At 43.5% G+C, this 16,996-nt stretch overlaps 1 long non-coding RNA gene across 3 annotated transcripts; it reads right to left on the reverse strand.

Moving 5' to 3' along the window:
* Window positions 1–3,303: 3,303 nt before the first annotated feature.
* On the reverse strand, window positions 3,304–13,330 carry LOC118022289. 3 transcript variants are annotated; one of them, XR_004682451.1, is made up of 3 exons: window positions 13,072–13,330; window positions 7,781–7,941; window positions 3,304–3,673 (listed from the first exon to the last, which is right to left on the reverse strand). It is a non-coding gene; the product is annotated as an uncharacterized LOC118022289 (long non-coding RNA). The 3 variants fall into 3 exon arrangements; XR_004682453.1 differs by lacking the exon at window positions 3,304–3,673 and adding an exon at window positions 4,613–5,552; XR_004682452.1 differs by lacking the exon at window positions 3,304–3,673 and adding an exon at window positions 5,561–5,745.
* Window positions 13,331–16,996: the final 3,666 nt, after the last annotated feature.

A 16,996-nucleotide genomic window follows, 5' to 3' on the forward strand; every position in this document is an offset into this window, starting at 1 on the left:
AGTAGACCCCCAACGAGGGGCTCAATCTCAGGACCCTGAGATCATGACCTGAGCCTAAGGCAGATGCTTAACCAACTGAGCCACCCAGGCACCCCTTCTTATAATTTTTTTAAATGAATTTCTTTTTTTTTTTTTTTTAATTAGCAAGAGAGAGAAAGCACAAGTGGGGGGAGGGGCAGAGGGAGAGGGAGAGGGAGAAGCAGGCTCCCTGCTCAGCAGGGAGACTCGATCCCAGGACCCTGGGATCATGACCTGAGCCGAAGGCAAATGCTTAACCGACTGAGCCACCCAGGTGCCCAGGGTATATTTATGATGTGCAAATCACTCATCTATATCTAGTTATGTCTCATGAGAGAGCATAAAGGGCACTTTATACAGTGAGGAACTGTCTTCATAAGGAAATACCTTGAGAATTGCCAGAGTGGCTATCTTCTGCAAGACAGACCTGATGGTGGGAGTTGCTACTAAAGGAAAGGGCTCCTGATTTCTCTGGGGGTGATGGGTCCCAGATGGCAAAAGTGCAAGGGACAGCACAATGACAGGACCCAAGACAGAGGCAAATGGGTGTGGTTACCCTAACTGGCAGCAGGGCTGGGGTGATATTGCAGGGTCTGTCAGGGATAGGACTGGAAGAAATGTGCAGAAACTTTATCATCCTCCTTGATCTGTATAAACTGAAACTAAAGCAAATTCTAGGTGGCCTGAGTAATTCTAATTATGAGTTATAGCCCTTTTGCAGTTCATAGCCCTTTTTCAGCCCATACATGAAAGAGCAAGCACCCTATGATAGTGCCATGAGCACTGTTTCTAGTAATCCCCTGAAAAGGACCTGCAATCATCTCTTAGGAAAATGGCTATGTCCAGGAGAATCTTTGCAGGATTATTGCCATGGGCTCTAGCTACTGTTCATTCCAGAGGACCCAGAATGCTGTTGAAACCCACTACGGAGAGGAGACTTCCTGAAGTCCAGGGACTATCAGTGGAGATTTGGTCTAGGTTTCCTGCACAGTGAGTCAACAGGGACCTATTAGTGAATAATTCTGTGGTTACCTTCCTCGTTTTCCTAGGTACAGTTGGAATAGACTTGTTGGAACAGACTCTGTCTGTTGGCTTCCTGGCGTGTGGGGTAAAGGCTCTGGAGCGGCAAAAGGAAGCCTCTGTGTTAAGGTCCTGCTGTTACAGTCAAGCTAAAAAATGCCATGTACAGGGAGGGGTTGTAGAGATGAATGTTACTATCGAACACTTGAGAAAGGCAGGAATAATCATTTCTGTTACCTTCCCAAATGCTCCCACGTCCTCATTAAGCTCTTCTGTTTGACCAGTGAGAAGATAGGTGGGTTTGGGGAACAATATTCAAGGCCTATCGGAAACTTAGTGAGAGGGTGATTCCAATAGAAGCTGCTCTTTTGTATGTGGTTTATTTTCTGAAGCCAGTCAACACAGACTCTGATTCTTAATATGGAATTGTTAAGTTGGCAAATGCTTTTTCTAAATTAAATACCCCCATAAGGAGAGCCCACAAAAGCAGTTTCCTTTTAAACAGAAGGGGCGGCAATGGACTGAGGACTAGATCAACTCTCAGGCTCTGTGGTAATTTGGTTCAAGGATTGGCAAACTTTTCCTGTAAAGGGCCAAATAGTGAACGTTTTAGGCTTTGTAGGCCACATGCAGCCTCTTTTGCGTATTCTTCTTCCTCTTTCTTTTTTTAAAAACAAAAAACAAAAACAGCTTGACAAATAAAAACCATTCTCAGTTTGCAAGCTTTACAGAAACAGGCTGCAAGGCAGCTGCGGCCTCTCGACCATAGTTTGCTGGCTTCCGACTGGGCTCCTGGGCTCCCTAGTTTCCTCACCCATCCCCAGGATATCACGTCGCTCCAGTACACGTAGAACACCATAACTGTGGACACGGTGGACAGAGAGTAGACTGGGATGTCCTGGTAAGACATGTCCCACAAATTTCAGTGACCTGTTTCCAAGACACAGAGCCAATTTTTCAAACACTTGTTTTTAATTCTGGGTTTCAGAAACAAGAAAAATCCGAGGCAGGACAACTGGACAGAGGCTCTGAGAAGGACGCACAGTAAGTGTATCTTGAAGTGGGACCCTCCGGTGTGGTGTGGCTGTCCTCAGATCCTTCCCACCAAGGGCCTTTGGAACTGAGAAATGGCTGAGCCTGCACCAAGGTGTCAGATGGTTCCAAAGGCAAGGAGAGAGAGAATACAGTGGCGGGAACCAGGGCACTGGATGAATAGGTCTTTGGAATATTGATTTTGAGCCTCTTTTACCACTAAGTCATTTTGATTGGGGGTATTGTCTGACCTTGAGAGAGAAGCAAGTCAGAATTTGACTTTAATTTTATTCCTCAGATTTCCAAGAAAAAAAAAAAAAAGAAGAAGAACATACCTATAGGTAATATAAAAATAGCCATGTTCCAAGGGAATTTTAAAGAAAGGAACATTTAGAGATTGCTGAAAACCACGTAATGGTGTAATTGTGCAAGCAAAGATGACTTTTTTTATTCATTGTAAGAACAGTGTAAATTGGTTTGTGTATAATAAAAAGTTAGCCTTTCATCAATACTTGGATAAATAAACTGCAACATCCCTGGAATGTGATTATCAAGGGACAATCAAGCTGTGGTTTACTATTTCACGTAGTATGCTTTCTCTTTTGGAACTAATAAAAGCCACAACTGCATGCTTTATTATAAAAAGCAGAACTAAAACTGGCCAGTGTTTTCCTTATTTTAGAAAGACAGAGCTCAACAATGAATCACATATTAGGAATTTGACCTGGACAGTAAGAGATTTGACGTTCTTGCTGCCATCTTGCCATGTAAGTGTGGTTTGTAGTGGGGACAAGTATTTGAATCTCTTTGATTTCATGACCTTTAGCAGAAACATATTTCACTGTACGTATGTATGTTTTCATCAAATGCTGTTTTCTTCTATATTTGAATGTGCATTTGTTTCTCTAGGTATTTTTATTGGCCTGGTGCCCAGTATCTCTCTCTCAATCTGAAATCCTCCCAGTGACCTGCACTCAGAAATAATGCTACACTGCCCTTTATACTCTATAGAGAAGTATGGACACCTGATCTAAGGCTAGCCTAACCACAAGTGAGTCAGCAACACATGAGGCCTGCTGCAAGAGGCTCTCTTTTTTTTTTTTTTTTTTAAGATTTTATTTATTTGACAGAGAGAGACACAGCAAGAGAGGGAACACAAGCAGGGGGAGTGGGAGAGGGAGAAGCAGGCTTCCCGCCAAGCAGGGAGCCCGATGCGGGGCTCGATCCCAGGACCCTGGGATCATGACCTGAGCCGAAGGCAGACGCTTAACGACTGAGCCACTCGGGAGTCCCAAGAGGCTCTCTTCTTAATAGGAGGCAGATTAATTGCCCCAGTCAATCTGATGCTATCCTTTGCAATTTGGACTGATGAGAATATAGAAGGTCATTCAACTAGCGGTAGAAAGAGAAAGGGGGGACTTCCAAAAAGAAGCAGAGACAATAAAAGTTGCTAAGAAGTATTACTGATCAAAGGGAAGGATTCAGAAGCAACAAAGACTATGGTTCTGAATGGCAGTGTCCTCCAAGTTTTCTTTGTCCCTCCATTCATAGCCGTCCAGTATAAGGTGATCAGGACCCCAGTAGTAGCATGCCAGGGGCTTCTCTGACAGAAAAATAAGGAGAGTTACCAAGAGAGGAAACCACCAGACGGGCCAACACCATACATTTCTAGTATTTCATGTCTGCCCAGTGTACTTCTGTTTTTTATAACTATCACCCAAATGTGTGTGGCTTTTCCAGGCTTTGGGGGTCATATCTCCCTGCAACAAATAGTTAAGAATAGTTGGAGCTGGTATCCCATTTGATTTTTGGAAGCCCAGTATTTTTTTGATCCAAAGAATGCTTATATGTTCTACCAATTTGTTCTGGTTTGCAGAGTCCCCTCAACTATTTATCTTCTGATTCTAACTCCAGGCTGGCTTCTCCACATTGTTGCTGCCCTCCCGATCCACCCTGGGAAGGAACAAAGTCACCCAGTCTCAGCTAAGATTCTGCTACTATGTTTAACTACACTTCACAGATGAATGGTGGGTATACAAAGGAATGACAACAGAGGAGAACACAAACAAAAGATGACTTCTTGGGACTGCTAAGATATAAAGGCCATGTCCTTTCATAAGGAAGCTGGGATGTGGGGATAGTGACAGAATGGGGTGGAGAGGGGACGCTGCTTGGTTTGCCAACATGATGCAGGGAGCATTTTGCATCATTGAAAGAGAAGTGCCTTTGATCATGGGCTCCCTGCCTGGAGTTCAGTTGTCCCACAACCTTCTGAGATCCAGCAAGACACAGATCTAGGTTCTCTCTCATCCACCACTCTTAACCCCCAGTTCAAAGCCTGCCTCCAGGAAACATAATCATCTTCAGAGATTTAATTAGAGCCTAGAACAAAAGAAACTTTTTTTTTCACTGTTATGTACAGCTATTTTGCTTCCTCACTATTTTGAGAATAATATTCTTTTTGGCTTTACCAGTACAAAAACCCAGCAAATTATCCCCTCCACAAATAAAAAGTAATCTGACCACATTTTTCATATTAATCCTCCATTTGAAGAACCTGGTAAAATGTTCACAGTTTTAAAAGAGTGGTGTTCACCTGTTCCCTGCTTCCACTCACTTCTGAGTACCCCATCTATCAAGCTTTTTTGGTGTTTGTTTGTGTTTTTGTTTTTGTTTTTTTAAAACACTTAAATCTACTCTCAGAGCTTTTGGTTACAAAACCAGAAAAGGTTAACTCAGACAAGGAGGTTTTTATTTTTATAGTATAGAAAGCATAAAATAAGTCACTCATTTGTTTGCATTATAACTTTCATGAAACTGAAACTCAGTCCTATAAAATGTTACTTCATTTTAGACCAAATAAAATGGTTGTCTTTGGTTGTCTTTTCACATTGATGAATTTTCTCAACCATTTCCTAAGGTTTCAAATGATCCTATTTGCCCATAAGTGCAGTGTTTCAAAGGAAGAACATTTTTTGAGCTATCTATAATGATTTCCCAGCTTTCACCTTAGAGAATATTGCAGTGTGTTCTATGTGAAAAGCTTATATTCTATTTACAAAGAAGAAAATCTGTAACTTTTTATTTTTCTGGATATGTTGTAGAAAGCAATATTCCATTGTATATTAAAAAGAAAAGTTACTCCGAAATATCAAAGTCTTCAAAAGGTTAGTGATCACACACACACATGCATGCACATTCACACATTCGTTCATCTATTAGTATAACATGCGATAGTATTTTTGAAATAACACAGATGAATTTTCTTTTCATGTTCTCTTCAAATTCTTTCTCTGCATCTTCTCTGGCATTATTGTCCCAAGAAAGAGAAACACGATTGCCACCAGAGAGAGGAGGATATGATATAGAAGCCTTGGTTCATAGGGTAGGGAAGTAGAAAACTGGGAAGGGAGAAAGGGCAGGAAATGCGAAAAGGACAGAAAAATGGATGTGGTTGTCCTTCTTCCCACTTAGGGGTTAATCTGCAAGGGAGAGAAAGTAGGTAAGTTGAAATACATTCTGAAGTGCCCCAAACATGGCGCATCTCAGAGAAGTTTTAGACTCAGCCTGGGGTAGGATGTTAGAGAGCACTGACAGAGGAAGGTTCTAGATGGATGGGTAATGACATCTCATGATCTTCATGTGCCATGTGGAAGTCCAGAGTTCCTGTTGATCCTGTGAGGAATATAGAGGTGCTGAGAAAAATCATGGGTCAGAAGTTGCGTTACGACTGAGAAAACCCCTGTCCCATCAGAAGGTCCAAAAGAGATAAAACAGACCTTAAGAACTGACAGATTTCTTAGCAAGTGTAGTGAGAAGTTCAAGTTGGATATAATTTGACTTAAAAATAATTAAATGTAAAATTCCCTAGGTTTCAAGTTCTCAGTTTTCCAGAACCTTACCATCTGTTACATAAAGCTAAATAAAACAGTTTTTACTCTCAGGTGGAGCTTGTGACCCAGTGAAGGAGGCACATGGGTAAACAAATCCAGTGCAGTAAGTGATACAGCTGAGGAAGGTTCACAGTGCTAGGGAAGAACAGAACAGGATTAAATGGATGGTCTTCTCAGAGTAGATGATGTTCCAATCAGACCCTGTAGGATGAGGGTTTTCACCAGGTAGACTTCACTTATTCCTGTGCCCAGATGTCTCCCGGTGGAATTCCTACCAATTATGTCTCCGGAAATCCCTGACATATCAAACATCACCTCCTTCATGAAGATTTTTCTGATTCTTCCCACCAAATTTGATTTCTGCTGCTTCCTTAATGGCACTTTGGCTTAATATTTGGGAAATTCTCTGGAAAGTTCTCTCAGATGGCACAGACCTTAGCCAGATTCTTTAGAACTGTGTTACTTTTCATAGGTGCTGACCAATATCTCTGTAACTAATGTCTAGTCATAGGTAATGGTGAAATAGCTGGCCTAGAACATACAAATTAGTTTTCATAATGATTTTGCCTCTTCCATGTCCACCTTCTTCAGTCTTGGCAAGGGGAGATTGGATAGATAAGTTGTACAAGATGGATGCCAGCTCATGTCATGTCTTTATAGTGTTCCAGAGTATTTTCATGGTCAATCTATAGGTAAGTACTATTATCCCCTTTTACAGATAAGGAAGAAGAAACTCAGAAATTTTAAGGCACTTGTCAAAGATCACACAACTGATGAATGAGCACCATGATTGGAGCTCTAATTTGTCTGATCCTGAAGCACGCATCTTAGCTTGATAAACACATGACATCTTGATGGAGAGCATCTCCAGAGATATAGGTTTTACTGGGGGATAAAGTTAGATCCCATTCTGTCTTGCTTTGGTGATCAAAATTGGTTTATTCCAGCCTAGATCAGGTCATTAAGGGATGGTAAAACTTGATTATACCATGGAGAAGAGACCTAGCATGGTAAATTGTCAGGAAGATTGGATGTAGAGAAATTGTTGAAACCAGGATGAGAAGGATATATTTGTCTGTTTAAGCGATAGAGACACCAATGAACAAAATGTAACAAAATATTCAGAGAGTGGGCTTAGCTCTGGAAAGTACTAGTTGCTCCAATCAATGCCACTGATTACCACAAACATTTCCTACAAACGTGTCTGATAGGTAAGTTTGTCCTTCATTTTATAACATTAGTAACATAATTAGATAATAAAAAAGTATTTGGTTGAAAATGGGGACAGGAAGAAAAACAAGATATTTTTGCTTTTGATGCTTTTGCATTTTTTTTTAAAAAAGCTTTATATTTCTTGAAGTGAAGCAGCATAATACTGTCACCTCTACTCCTTGAATATAGATATCTCTACCCAGTGATTGTCTATAATTTCTCCATTTATGATTCTATTATTTAAGAAAATAGAATTTCAAATAATACATTAGTAGAAAATTATATATATAAGCAGTATTTTTTGGTTAAAAATACTTTTCACACAACCAGATTTAAAGAACCAGATCCCCTGGGGCAAATATTCTCAATCTGGAGTCATAGATGCTATTCTGGGGGATCAGTGCACTTTCTGAAAATTCATTAAAAACAAGAAATGTAAGGGATATATTCTTAAAAGTCAGTAGAGTCTGTAAACCTCAGGTATAAAAAGTGGAACATAATTTTTCTACAATAAAATTAACTTACAAGCACCCATTTGTACTCAGAAACAGATAATTTAGTTTTCTTAGTCCTATTAAAACTTACCCAATGGGTTTAAAACTTACCCAGTTTGAGATACTGTTGCTCCCTCTCTTCATCTTTCTCCCTCAATCTGGGGTAGCTTACTGGTCCAGAGGAGACTGATGAAGCACTGTGATACTGGGAGACATGTCTGGGTGTTGATGACCTCTCTCATTTTCCAAAGAGGAGACTTGGTCTTTGTTCTCTGGGCATGAGTGAAGCACAACTTTGCTCTAGTGAATAGGCTCTGACTATTCTGAGGTCATTGCTTGGTCCCATGCCTGGTATGTGCAATGCCATGGAATTGTGGCCACATCTCTGCACACCGGTCAACAGGCCACACTGTTCCTTGGTATTTTATGTGGCCACCCTTCCAGGTGGCCTCTTCCATGTCCTGTTGGCTGGCCCTCTTTCCCAACTGACTTCCATACCTCCTACAGCTCACAGGGGCCCTATCCTTACGAAGTAGGCACCATGAGAAAACCCAGGGGCTGGACAGGCCAGAATCCTCAGCCCTCCAGAATCTAGATAAGGCATACTAGCATTTATATTTCCACTTTACACCCTTATGTTCAGGGTTCTTCTATTAAGACTGAGATTCTCAAAACACTCCAGTGGGAAAGCTGGATACAAATTTCTTTACTCTTGGGCCCTGTTAACACAAAGGGGAAATCTCCATCCCACCTCCACCTCGAGACTCATTCTGGAGTTCGATGCAATGCCTATTATGGGCTGAACTGTGTCCTGTCAAATTCATATGTTGAAGCCCTAAGCCCAGTACCTCAGAATGTGACTGTATCTGGAGAAAGGTCTTTCAAGAAGTGATTAGGTTAAAATGAAGCTCTCAGGGTGGTACCTAACCCAATATGACTGTTGTTCTTACAAGAAGAAGAAATTTAGACACACTAAGAGACGCCAAAGGTGCTACGCACAGAGGAAAGACCATGTGAGGACACAGAGAAAGGCAGTCACCTTCAAGCTAAGGAGAGAGGCCTTAGGAGAGAGTAACCGTGACAGCATCTTGATTTTGAACTTCCAATCTCCAGCACCATGAGAAATAAATTTCTGTTGTTTATGCCACCCAGTCTGCAGTATTTTATGATAGTCCCAGCAAACTAACATTGCAATTTTCTCCCATCCTTCTAAGAGCTCTGTTTTCTTTTCCTACCTACAGCTCATTTATGGCTCATTCAGGGCAGGAGTGGGTGGGAAGGGGACTTGGTCGCTAGGTTCACATAGGCTCCAGCACACCCTAACCTCAACCAAGTTTTTGGCTTATGCTTACTGGGCATTTGAATCTTTTGTATCTGGAGTCTTTGTTTCACTTGTTCAAGTGGGGGTGACTGAAGGAAGGAAAAAGAAACATGTTTAAAGTTTCAGATCTCAAGTAAGGTGGACCTCCAGTATCCACAGGAGATACTTTCAGGCCCCCAGTGGATGCCTGAAGCCATAGATAGTGCTGAACTGTATATATACTATGTTTTTTCCTATACATACAAACCTACCATAAAGTCTAATTTATAAATTAGGCACCGTGAAATAATGACAACAGTAAGTAAGAATAAAATAGAACAATTATACTATAATAAAATTTATGTGAATGTGGTCTCTTACTCTCTCAAATTTCTGTTGTGGTATACTCAACCCTTCTTGTTATTATGTGAGATGATAAAATCCTACATGCTGAGATGAAGTGAGGGAATGAGGTAGGCATGGTGACACAGTGTTAGGCTACGGCTGACCTTCTGATGATATATCAGATGGAGGATCACCTGCTTCTAGACTGAGTAACTGACACTGTGGAAAGTGAAACCATATGTAAGAGGGGACTAAGGTAGAAATGTCATATATCGTGTCACCACAAATGTGTCTGCATCTGCTCGTCTTTTTTTCTGGGGAGAGTCCACAAATTCTCATAGGGGTTCATGACCACAAAAATGTTAAGATTCACCACCCTGTTATGTTTGAAATATGATTCACTTTCAAATATATGATTTATAAACATTTTAGAAATGTAGCTATTATGTAAATGAGAGCAGAATGTTTATCGTCAATAAATGTAAATGCTATCACACTCGTTTCCTTCATTTAAAAAAAATCTCTGATTTAATTTGCCATGATGAAAGAAGCTAAAGTAAACTGTCTGTGAAATACTTGATTCCTTCTTCATGGTCATCCAGTTCCACATCAAGAGATCATAAAACTATATAACTACTTCCACTAGGACAAGTCATCTTAGAGCACCACGATCAGTAAGAGGCATTCTGCCTCACTCAGTATTTAAACACCCATATGCATTTACACAAAAGTCATTGCTCCTTGTGTTTCTTCTGCCTTTTGTGCCAATATTCATGGAACAGCAAGGGTCAGGAGTTAGCAGTGATCAGGAGTGACCTATACCCCTCCCCACATTCTGGGAAGTTTTATCCTTTCCCTCTTGTCTCGACACATCGCTACCAGCCCCCTGATTACTATAGTAGCTGCCAGGAGAATGTAACTTGCCCTCCATCTCCTGGCCATGATTGTCTGGACTGGGGTACAACACCTGGGCCAATCATGGTACTTCCTTGAAGATTTGGAACTGGCCCATAGACTATGAAGTTCAAGAGCTGTGAGTGACCATGCAACCTAGTGCACACCAGAGAAGCAGAGAAGGTCTGTATAAGAGGGAGAGAGAGGGAGGGAGAGAGAGAAAGAGAGAGAGAGAGAGAGAGAGAAATGGAGCAGGCAGCATGGTTGGGGAGGAGGGAGAGATAAAGTCCTAATGGCATGTCCCTGTCGCCAAGTTGTCACAGATGCCCAGCTGCATTCCTGTTTTTTGTTCCATGGGTAGCCTGGTACCTTTACAATGGTTTCTCCTTTTTAGTTAAATTGGGTCAAATTTCTATTTCTAATAACATTTCCCATTAATTTAATTTAAATACACATATACACACACACACACATGCATGCTCATGTAAAAATGACCTTAATGTATGATTATCAAAGCTTAACTCTTCCAGTGTTAATTTTTCAAAATTAGAATGAAAACCATGACTTGATCTACAAAGTTATCATTAATACAAATAAACAACTGTGGTAAGAAAAAGTACCTCTGTCATACTTGGCTATATTTTTATAGGTTTTTAATAGTGAAGGATCACAAAAGTATGGAGTCCTCCTTGTGCCATACCAAGCTCACTTGAAATAGAAATCTCCAGGAATAATGAATGAATTACTTCACTAAAAAGGAGGGTGTGACACCAGCCCTGCAGATCCTGGATTGATTTTATTGCTTTAGATAGCAAGGTAACTACTGGGAATCACGTTTTTTACCTCTGGCCATACAAAGATATTTCAAGAGGAAATGAAAAATATTTTGTCCTTCATTGGCAAATGGAATTATATTTGGGGGGCACAAGTGGCTAGAAGTTCAAGGTTTGTAAAAGTGGATGTTCATTAAATATGAGTTTAATAAACCACAGAAGCATCTGAAGCCTCTTGGCTTATTTAAAGAAAACAACAAATAACTAAAAAAGGTAACTATCAGGCTGATTGATGGATTTTTAAAATGCCACGTGATACATGTATCTGACTCCCTCCCTCCCTCTCTCTCCCCAGAATTTAAACTTCTAGAAGACGTACACAGATACATCACATTTTCCTGAGCAGCCCTGCAAAAGGTCTAGGTCAGCATGATCTGTGTCTGGATTTTAATTGTAAGAGGGTTTTCTGGGTATGTCACTTTAAGTGTTCATTTCCATAAAGACATCAGCTGCATCTATTTTACAACTCTGTCTTTTAAAAGGAACAGTTTAGTACTTCTGGCAATGTGGCAGTCTTCATAAACACACACACACGCGCACACACAGCTCCATTTCAAGTTAGAGGACAAATATGTTAAACATCTTTTCAATTTAGTAGCAAAGCTCTGGCACCCTGATGTTCAGATATTCTTTCAATCTTTCTGTATTTTAAGAAAAGGCTGAAACTGTTGCCCAGTAAGAAAGTTGTATCATCTTGCCAGCAGATCTCTATTAGCAGAATTTACCCATTGTTTCAAGCCCCAAGTATGACATAGTCTTTTTTTTTTCCTCCAGAAATGGGTGTATTCAGCACTGCCCCATGCAGGAGAAATCGAACCGTAACAGGCTCCTCAAATGTGATCCACATCCTCAAGGGCCTGCCTGGACTGTTAGCCCCTCACCTTTCTTCTTTCCTTCTAGCTCACATGTGATGGTGGCTGGGCATAGCAGAAAAAGCTTGAAGGGAGGGAAAGGGAAGGGCTGCAGGGGCTAAGGGAGAGAACAAGCCAAGCACAGTGTCTGGCCCATGGTGTTTAATTTATTCCATAAACATTTATGGAAACTACAACATGTAAGGCTGTGTTCCAAGCTCTGAGGAAAAGTGATGGAAAAACAGACAGACAAACAAACAAAACACCAAAGTCTCTGTTCTCATAGATAAAGCTTATAACCTGGTGGCAGTTAAATGTTTGTGGAGTGAATGGTTGTCTAGATGCAGGAAATGACAGCAGGGGTGACAGCTGGGGGCAGCTATAGCTTCCCACTTTGTGTAACTCTAAGTGCTGACTTAACCCAAATCGACTTCACCATCCTAACTTCGGGATTCCTGCATGGCAAATGTAACTGATGTGTACTAGCTTTCTCACTCCTATTGTGAATTTAAAGCGCCCTTAGGGAAGGGAGAGGCTGAGGATGCCCGAGTGGACTGGAGCTCGGCCTTACCAGCCTTCCCATTACCTTTGAGCAGTTCAGATAAAACCTCTGCAAGAGAACCGCCAGGTGGCACCTGTAAGGCGCAGATGGAGAGAATCATTTGCCCCGCACCCCACAGCCCGGAATAACCAGGCTGCGTGCCTTCCACTGTGGGCTTGTTGGCTAGGAAGTGGGGGAGTTTTAGTCTCCGTTCAGACTGCGTGATTACGTACCCTGTTTTCTTGACACCCCAAACACGCAGAGTGCAGATCTGTCCCCACGCACTCGGGCTGCCAGAGGCGGTTAGGAGCAGCTCGGCCTTAGGCACCCGCCGCGACGTGGGGGCTGGCGGTGGGTGGCGGTGGGCTGCGCTGAGCTGGAGGCCCAGTCAGTGCCCAGGTCTCCCTCGCCAGACCTCTACCCGGGGCCAAGGCGGAGGAGTGGCAAGAGAGACGGGTCCCAGGGTGGTGGCAGGCTGAAGTCCGGGGCACGGGGAACACCGCCTCCCACTCTCGCTCACCCCCAGCCTGGGCCGACGCTGCCAGTGGGGGGTCTGGGGCACCTCCTCCCGCCCGTTAGAGAACCCTGTGGTTTTTCCGGCCCCCGCTTCAGCGGGGCGGCCCCGGGTCACCCCTCACCTCCACTCTGCAGCTGTGCTCCCTCAGCCCAGGCTGGGCGACCGTCCCCGCTTGCAGAGGGTCGGGGTGCAGGGTGTCAGCTCACGGAGCAAGCGTGTTTGGGTCATCTAGGGCTGGGCGGCCGGGGTACCAACTCCACTCCATCAGTAGCGGGAAGCGAGCTGCGCCAGTTACGAGACTGGCGCTGCCGCCGCCGCCCCTATTGGGCCGCTGGTGACATTGGGAGGAGACCGCTTGGAACGGGCGGAGGCGGAGGAAGAGGAGCAGGGAGGGTGGGGGTAGGGGGCGAAAGTAGCAATTGTGCCAGGGGGCGTGTGAGCAGCCGGAGAGGCGGCCGCGCTGGTGACAACTTCTCGGGGGCGGGCGCGGGGGGGGGGGGGGGGGGGGGGGGAGCGAGCGGCGAGCGCGGCCTGAGCCGGGCGCCTGAGGGAGCGGCGGGAGCCTCGGGGAGCCGCGGCCCGCGCCCTGCGCCGCCGCCGCCGCCGCCGCCGCCTGCTCGCTTCCTCCTGCTTCTCAGCCCCGGGCGCTGAGGCTCCGGTCTATAAATAGCAGGTTACAGCTCCTGCTCTGCGCGCACACGCTCCGGAGCGAACGCAGGAAAGTCAGGCTAAAAGTGTCTGCTGCTGCCGCCGCCCCCCACTCCGCCTCCGGGAGAGGTAATTACCCGCCCGGGATCCGAGGGCTCCGTGGGGATTTCTGCAGGGTGGTGTGGGTGATGGTGGGTGATTCGGGAGGCGTTGGAGCGGGTCTGAGCGCGCGGGGGCACGTCCTGGCGGAGGAAGCTGTCTGTTTCGCATTAAGTGTCCCAGTCTCGCAGCCCCGATAGCTCCTCCAGCCCTGTCGCCTCCGGGGTGGGTGAGCTGTCTCTCCTCGGCGGTCGGGGTACCCCTGTCGCCGCGCTTGCCCCGCTGCCGAGCGCCCCTCGGCCCGGCGAGCGCGCGGGTTTACCCTCTCGCTCACACTCACACTCTCTGGGCCCGGGGTAACTGAGCTCTGGCTTCGCTGACTTTCCAGGTCTGCGCCCACCTGCGCAGTCCCTTTAGAGAGGCCGTGGTGGCCCCGGGGTTCCTTTCATCCCCATCCCGGCCGCGCCGCGCTGCCGCCGCCAGCCTCAGGAGAAGTCGGCTTTAAGGCAAGGGGTGGGGTGGGGGTGGCAGCGAGGGTGACTGGTACTAAGGTTTCAGTTGCCCCATGTCCTGGGTTTCCTAAAGAGCCCCTCTCCATGACCACCCCCACCCGACCCCCAGCAACTCATTCCGGCAGAGAAGCCCGTCACGTCTCCTCTTGGTCGAGGAGCATCCCTTGTCCTACCCCAACGAGGTCTCGCTGAAAGGGGTTAGAAAGCGAGGGCCTGGGGTGAAGGCACGGGGAGCGAGGGTGGTGGTGGAGGGGTCCTTGTTTGGAGTCCGAAAACTGCGCAGCGGGCTCCGCAGCCTCTCGCGCCCCCCCGGCAGGGAGGGCCCAGGCGGAAGGGTGTCTAGGAGCCAGGGCTGGTTCCTAGGCGGACTTTCAGGCTTGTAGCTGGGAGGAAGATGAGGATGCTGGAGCTACACATACCTGTTTTTGCCCCTCCCTACGCCTCTGAAATCGCCTCCCTTTTGAGTGGTGGTTTCTGCCCCCGCGAGGACACGGTGGAGAGGGACCCGCAGTTTCTGTCTGGGGACAGGAGGTTTTATGAGGGTGAGGATGTGCATATTGATTAGGTTGTTGCTGCTCCTGCACAAAACTTACTGGAAAAACCCGGGAGGGTTTTCTATTACTCCTGTTGTTGTTGTTGTTGTTGTTGTTTAATGGTGCAGATTCGCTCCTTTGCCTCTTTTTTTTTTTTTTCTTCTTCTCTGGAACCCGGTTTCCCCCGCCCCCTCTTTCTGAGATGTGTTATTTGAGGTCATTACATTTTATGTCTCCAGGTGTTACAGTTTGCATATCTCCTTCCTCTCTGTGACAGAACTTGTTTATAAAGGTGTGAGTTTATAAATCAGTAAAAGCCCAGAAGACAGAGGATAAATTCATCTCTTTTCCCCTCAAGATGGGCACTAGATAGCCCTTTCATTGGTGTAAAACTGCATTTCAAAGACCTTGCTTGTAACAGGAATTTTCTTAACGGGTCCATAGTAAACTGACTTACTGCTAAAGCAGCATATGAGGTACAAGGAATCACCAAGATCGCAGCTGGCTGACGGTGTGCAAGAAGTTGAGTAAAAAGGGGAGTGGGCAAGTGGGCTTTGTTTCACTTAGTAGACAGAGAAACACATTATCTTGTGTTCCTTTTCCATATACTCCAGTAAAACATTGAAAGTAAGTCAGAGTAAATGATCAATGGCTCTGTGATAAGTACACGGGTGTTAAAAATTAAACCTCTTACATTTACAGCAATGTAAAATGTTACTGCAATGGAATGCTTTTTCAGCATATTTCTTTAAAATGTGATATAGAAGATTGTCCTTGAAAGGTTATGAAATTTACATGTGAAGAGAGTCTAAATGCTCAGTGTCATTAAGAAACGTGCTGCTGATTGAAATATGGGTCTTATTTTGGAAGAATATTCTCTTTGATTAGGCAAATCAATATTATTTGTGATAAACTAATGACCAGTTAGAATGCACATATTTATAACTGTGTTTTGCTTTTGATCTTTCCATAAAGCATAAGAAAACACAGATCAAGTTTGGTCTTGTCCCCCTGTTGTTCAAAGAAGCACATAGTCAAAGTTATAGGCAGAAAATACTTTCGAAATGTTGGATTTGAGCTTTACTTTGGGAGTACCAATTGACTGAATGACTTCATTTATCATAAGATTTTTGTGAAAAGACTCATAAACTAATCTGTTAAATTTGATTGTAGAACAATGCTGTTATATTTTAGTTGCATGAAATGGAAACTCATTAAGCTTGGGGAAAAAAACAGATACTTGTTTTAAATTGTGCAAGTTGAGAGTAATTAATTTCTTTTCTGAGATTTGGGAGTTTCTTTTAGTACAAGTAATATAAGTCCCCACATGGGTAACAGAGTGAACTTTTACTACTTTGAGGTAAAACCCAAGAGAGCAATTCTCCTAAAGACACAGAAAAAAATGCAAACTGATGTCGTATCTCTTAGCAACCAAGTGGATGTCAGTTTCCAGGTAAGTATCCGACATCTGAGAATACAAAGTTAAAAAAATTATGAAATCATAATTAGTGAGTGAAATGCTTACTGATTATCTGTTACATTTTCTTATTTCACAGTGTGCAATCCCAGCCAGTACTAATATTAGACATACAAATATCATAATTTTTGTAATCTTCGTGGAGTAAGTTGTCTTTCATAACCATGGGTATTCTAATAGAAATGTTCTGTTTTAAATAATCTCAAGTTAAGTGTTAACATTCAGTTCAAAGCTGTGTCTTTCTCTTCTGTATTTTCTACTCTAATTTTTCAGCATTTCCTATCTTTCTAAAGCCCTAGGGAATTTGCTTCATAGGCCATTTTGTTACTACTTTTTTTTATGTTGAGATAGAAATTATTGATTATAGACCTCCTTAGGACACACTCATACATACTTCCATATTTGGGCTTAATAAATGAGGCTATTAGATAAATAATTTCAGCTTAAACATTTATTTTTAGGTAAATCCAAATGATGATGCTACAATCGCATTTTTTATGTGTGTGCAAATACACAGTGTTTGTTTTCCAAAACTTTAAATGCAGTATATATATCTAGAAAACACACTAAGATGTGTGAGAAAATTCTCTGAGTCTTCAGAGTCTCAGGCACAGTTGTCATTTGAATCAAGACTTGTTAGTTCCTTCACTTTATACATTTTCACTACCTTGTAAATTAATAGGAGAATTTTAGAAATGTTTATGGAGTTTTATGGTAATATAACATAACATAATATAATATAATATAATATAATATAATATAATATAATATAATATA

This window comes from Mirounga leonina, unplaced genomic scaffold (genome assembly GCF_011800145.1).
Source record: "Mirounga leonina isolate KUSES-001 unplaced genomic scaffold, KU_Mleo_1.0 Mir_176, whole genome shotgun sequence".
Classification (NCBI taxonomy): domain Eukaryota; kingdom Metazoa; phylum Chordata; class Mammalia; order Carnivora; family Phocidae; genus Mirounga; species Mirounga leonina.